The sequence below is a fragment of the Pinus tabuliformis genome, chromosome X (genome assembly GCF_031772625.1).
Source record: "Pinus tabuliformis cultivar Carrire ecotype Pingquan chromosome X, CPIR1, whole genome shotgun sequence".
Classification (NCBI taxonomy): Eukaryota; Viridiplantae; Streptophyta; class Pinopsida; order Pinales; family Pinaceae; genus Pinus; species Pinus tabuliformis.
In genome coordinates this window covers 1,667,128,992-1,667,135,134 of record NC_142308.1, presented here as the reverse complement: position 1 = coordinate 1,667,135,134, position 6,143 = coordinate 1,667,128,992, and the positions used below count along the sequence as shown (strand labels likewise).

General features: G+C 35.2%; 1 pseudogene; it reads left to right on the top strand.

Moving 5' to 3' along the window:
* The first annotated feature begins 1,047 nt into the window (after positions 1-1,047).
* LOC149146410 (transcription factor ABORTED MICROSPORES-like) lies at positions 1,048-2,212 on the top strand (annotated as a pseudogene).
* Positions 2,213-6,143: the final 3,931 nt, after the last annotated feature.

Sequence of the window (6,143 nt, the reverse complement as noted above, 5' to 3'; positions counted from 1 at the left end):
TAGAACGGGAAGTTGGTCCCGTCATCCCCAGTCGGACCCGCTACACCAAACGGGCATGGAGCCACCAACCAGGTTCCCGACCGGGTGGGTATCCCCCTTGTTGTTGACCTGATTTCGGGGCACTCAACAGGTACCAATAGTCAAAGCAAAATGTACATATCCGTTTTTGTATAATCAAAACAAAATATATAAATTTGTCATTTTTTATATAGATAATTGATTGTATATTTCATACATAACAATTAAATTGGGTGGAGTAGGTCTAAAATTGTTTTAGTTTGGCAGTTTATTTTTCTTAGATGTAAAGAGATGTAAAGAAATAAGTTGACTATCCAAAATCTTCCGAGATGTAAGAAATAGATTAAAAATTCAAAATCCAAACACATCCAGTAAAAATGAAAAATGAAAAATTACCATTTAGAAAGCTCTAACAAATAATTAAATATTAAAATTTGCAATTAACATAAATTCAAAGTTTTAATTATAAAAAAATTAAAACATCATAAAAATACTCCGAAAATCCAATAAATACTATAAAGACTGAAACACAACCCAACCAACCTATTATCTAGAAATTTATGCTTGAAAATTATTACTATCAGATTGATGAGAAGTGTTTATTTCCATCACCATCCCATAAAAACTAAATATGTGCAGCTTTCAATAAAGAATATAAGTGAAGGTTTGTACTTAATCTGAAAAATTAGGCGGACAACATAATTGATTTCAGGAGATTACCTCTAATGTCTAATCAATAACATATAGATATAATCATAATGATATCAAGATTTATGACTAAGATACTCGGAAATGTTTAAAAAATATGTAAATGTCTTTCATTTCCATGATGCAGTACGTGTTCAAATAAATACCATATAATATGAATAGAAACCCTGTGTACCTACTAGCCCTTCCATCTGGCCTTATTGTTTCTGTTATATGGCTATACTTGCATGTAACAGTCAGAGACATTTCAATCAGGACCTTATCAGAATTTGGAATGCTGATAAACTTCTCTGCCATTTTCTTTGGGATCCCATTTGCAGAATGTTGTCTGTCACCCCCTCCCCCATGATGTCTGAGTACAGAGACTCCGAAGATCTCTACACGATTATTTCTGCTTACTCCACTTCAACAAACTGTAGACCAGTAGAAAAAGAGAAATCAATGGTGCAATCTATGAACAGCGGTGGGAAGATGAGTTGGGCTGGTGCAAAAAGTCCATCATTGCAAGAGGATGATCAAGGTCCATTCTCAACAAAGAAGAGTTGAAGAGTTGCCATGATGAAAAAATACATGTATGGACTGAAAGGGCTAGGAGGAGTAAAATGAATTGTATGCTCAATACCCTAAAGTCTCTGTTACCTGAGGGTCTCAATTCAAAGGTAGTACTTGATGATTGTTGTCTGGAATAACAGTTCAAGACACTAATATAGGCCATGAGCTAAGCAAATGAGTTTAAAATAGATTTTCATGACTGTACAGACGTGCTAGATTCAGATTGCAGAATTGATAGATTCTTATCAAAGCTGATGTTCTAGATGTTCTAGACACTGAATTGCTGAAGTATTTCTTTCTCAAGTGGACAAAGGAAGAATTGTTGATAAGGCCATTGATTATATCAAGACCCTCCAAACTGCCTTGAAAGATTTGCAAGCCCAACAATCAGAATGTCTGAAAATTCTCTTGGTATTCACATCCTTTCTTCAGTTCCAGTAACATCATCACATCCAGGTCTATAGATTCTTGGATCCAAACTTTTGGGTGGCCAGGCTTTCATCACAATATGGGCCCCTGAGAAGACTGGTTTTCTGCCCAAATTATTTTCTATCATGGATGCCAATCAACTGGAGATTGTAAATTGCACCATAAACGTTGTTGGATCCAACATGGTGTATACCCTTTATGCTAAGGTAAGTAACAGTTCTGAACTTAACCATGGAAATACTTTACTGTCCTTTTACCAGCTACGATATTTGATACATTCTAGGAGCTATGTATACTGATAGTGTTATTTTCCAGAAATTCCTAATCGGATTTTCTCTGTTATATATAGAACTACATCCTGAAGTGTGCTTTCTTTGATTTTTTTTAGTCAAAAAACAATAACCAGCAAGTCACAGCCAAGGACTTGAGCTGTACCATAGATGAACTTAATACCACCATAGCTGGTCCTGAAGAACATACCTTACAAAAGGCTGGCAACAGATAATCTCTGTGGATATCCCAACCAGTGGATTTCTACTCTAAGAGCGATGATTTGTTTTTTTCTTTCATTTGTGCAATTTCTCTGCAAAATATATCCATTCCCAGGTTGGGATGCATACCTCAAACTACTTCTGACATTCGTTGCAGTTTTATGACACTTTGTGGCTGGGATGCATACCGATAAACTATAACCATTCCAAGGATGTGATGCATACTTCAAACTTCTGACATTGGTTTTCCTGAAAATCCAATGCAGTTTTATAATACTTTGTGGTAAGTAAATAGCGGGTTCGGAACTTCAAGCCCCTGTAAGAGCATGGATGCCTATTAGTCTAATAAGCAGAGAGTTACTGCAAATCTACATGAGAATCATTAATTTTTGTATTGAGCAATTATCTGTGTACCTCAGTGTGCTTTTCCACTGAGGTGAGAAAATATCTGAAAATTTGAACATAAATACAACATACAATCGTAGCATTATATAAAAAAACTACTTCACAGACTCAAACCAGATTGCTGGTAAAGCAGTTTAATGGACACTACTTTGGATCATCTATTTTGTAATTGGATACCCATTCAGAAAATATGTTAAGGTAATAAACAACATGGCACAATTATAAAATCCTGACACTAAGATTTTAAACTTTTCAGATAAACTATGACAATGAATAGAATGGTTTGACAATAAGGTGTGATCCAAAGATTCAATGATTATGATGTCCAATACTTTCAAAGTATTGTGACCTCAATCCTTCTACTATGATGTGCTTCCAATTCTGATTGTTGGGCTGGGTCTTGATGTAATCTATGGCCTCATCAACAATTTTTCCTTTGTCCACCTGAGAAACAAATACTTCAACAATTCAGTGTCTAGAAAATTAGGTTTGATAATAACAGCAAAAAACACAACTCTGCAATCAAAATCTAACATGTCTGTACAGACATAAAAATCTATTTTATACTCATTTTCTTAGCTCATGGCCTGTATTAGTGTCTTGAACTTTTATTCCAGACAGAAATCATCAAGTACTACCTTTGGATTGAGACCCTCAGGTAATAGAGACTCTAGAGTATTGAGCATACAATTCATTTTACTCCTCCTAACCCTTTCAGTCCATACATGTGCTTTATGATCAAAGCAACTCTTCTTTGTTGAGGTTGGAGCTTGATCATCCTCTTGCAATCTTGGACTTATTGCACCAGTCCAGCTCCTCTTTCCCCCACTGGTCTTAAATTGCAATATTGACTGTTGGTTTTCCATTGGTGTCAAGTTTTTTGAAGTGGAATAAGCAGAAACAATCGTATAGAGATCTTCAGAGTCTTTGTACTCAGACATCATGGGGAAGGGGGCTACAAACAACATTCTGCAAAGGGGATCAAAAAGAAAATGACAGAGAAGTTTATCCGCATTCCAAATTCTGATAAAGTCCTGATTGAAATCTCTCTGACTGTTACATGGAAGTGTAGACATATATAAGAAACAATAAGGCCAGATGGAGATTGAAAGAGTTGCAGCTATGCAGGCCTTATCAATTGAATGCACTGAATCTATAATACATATCATTATAAAATTCCAAATTCATATATTTTGTTGTGATTATGCAGAAAGAGATATATGTACATTTCGTTTTCATTGTTGGTACTTCCCAATCCATGAATATTTAGACTTATAATCTTTTGCATATTGGAGACACTAGTCGGATCTCTTTTGATAGAAGCGAACACTAAGATTTTAAACTTTTCATATAAACGATGACAATGAATAGAATGGTTTGACAATAAGGTGAGAATCTATTACCCACCAATGTGTAGAATAACTTTGGAAAAGGATGAGGGATGTACAGAGCAAAGTTGTTCATCTTTGGTAGAAAATGGGAAGACAAACTATCAGAGTTAGAAGCTACAAGCATTGCACCTCATATCATGATAGTTCAATGAGGGCATGGGTCGAGGTAAAAGTGTGTATTTTAGTTTACACATAATCCTCATTCACTGCCCAAGCTGTAAAACATTGACATCTCACTTCTCTCTGTGCAGAAACTCTAAGCTACCCAGTTGGTAGGTAATTCTAAAAGTATGCACTACAAAATTCTTGGGCATTGAACATTCATACACATTTCACATTCTAACATACAAAATGTATGACCATAACTTTCAAAATTGGTTACAAGGGCAATACGAGGAAATAAGAGGAAACAGGTAATGGTTTGACAATAAGGTGTGATCCAAAGATTCAATGATTATGATGCCCAATATTTTCAAAGTATTGTGACCTCAGTCTATTGTCAATATTTTCAATAGCTCAGTTCTGGTAACACAAATTCAAACATGGCATATTCAAATGTGAATTAAAGGTATTGAACATTTTGTCATATTTGGAAAACTCTCTGCTAGGTTAAATAATAATTGAAATAGACAGTTTTATTTTTAGAAATTGAAATAACGTAAGAAGTCAGTTTTGATGTTTAGAGAGGTGCATTCTATATTATAGTTCAATATAAAGGTGATGTGTGATTCTATCTATGTATATATATATATATATATATATTAAACATGGAATTGGGAAATGACAGATCTCAGAAATTTTTCATAAACCAGAGTAGTATGAATTCAGTGAGCATTGAAAGTAAACTGCTCCCCACATTCGAAAGAACGTGTAAAGCTATTCAAAGTAAGGAAAGTTGGATGGTGATGTAGAAAGAAGAGCAGAAGAAGTTGCTATGGCCTGGATCAGCAGGCTGTCTGGCGACAAGTTTGGCAACACTAACTGGTCTGTCTTGCAGGCTTTGGTGTTCCCCTCAAAACCCTTGTCTCTTCAGAGAGCATGATCGGTTCCAAAGAATGATAGGTCTCTGTTGCAAAAGAATGGGACAGTCAATGTTTTTCTTATTAAAAACAGAGGTTCCAAAGTAATTGTAACTGCTTTTCTTTTAATGAAAGTGTATGTTTTTTCTTTCTGGAAAATTAAAAAAAAAATCTTTATAGAAAAAAAAAGTGATGCACTCTAGCTCTCCTGGACCTCAGGCACAGATCTAGAACTATTTTCCTGAGCTCAAAAACATACAAATTCTCGCTAGTGCATAATCATATGTCTCACCAAGTCTGTGTCCTTTAAGTAACTCCTTAAAACCAAGTCCAATTGTCTCATTGAACTCAAGTCTCACTATCTTGAACTCAAGTGAACTGTCTCTTGAACTCGAGTCAAACTGCCTTACTGAAATGAAGTCAAACTTACAGAATTTGTATTTATGTTACAACAGTTTTGATGGAAGGTTAAGATTTTGATTTTCTAGGGTTAGGACTTGTATTTATGTGCAGATACAATCACCATGGTCTAGATATTTAGCACTATCAAGGTTCAAGATTAACTGAAGAAGGTGAGCTTCATAAAACTTCTGCTTGAAAATTTGGAGTCAAAAATGAAAAGTTCTGCCAATGGGGTTGTGGTTGAAAAATTGAAGATGACAGAATGTCAGACACCCACAAACTTTCAGTTTCCCTTAAGACATGAGTAAGGGATTGGGGCCATGTTAAAATCCTAGATAATTTTGATGATAGTATATCCCGGTCATGATAACTAAGCCACAGAAAACAACTCATGCTCTGCATTTCGCCCTTTGAGGGCCACTTTTCTTGTGATGCTGGACCTATTCAGGTCAATTGCAATACTTTTCTTTAAGTTAAAGAATCCGTCCTTGGATAAAATAAAATAAAATAACCCTAAAGAATTCCTTGCAAAGTCTGAATCATTACATTCAAGGAAACAAGGCCCAATTATACCCTTAGTGTTATACTCACATTTTAAGATATTTGGTATAGACCATTGGCTGATTTTGTTTATAATTAGTGTGTAGACTGGAAATGTAATAGGGAATTCTGTATAGAGCTCTCGTTGTTGTGCAAATGTATGGGACAAGGACTTACATAAATCCAAA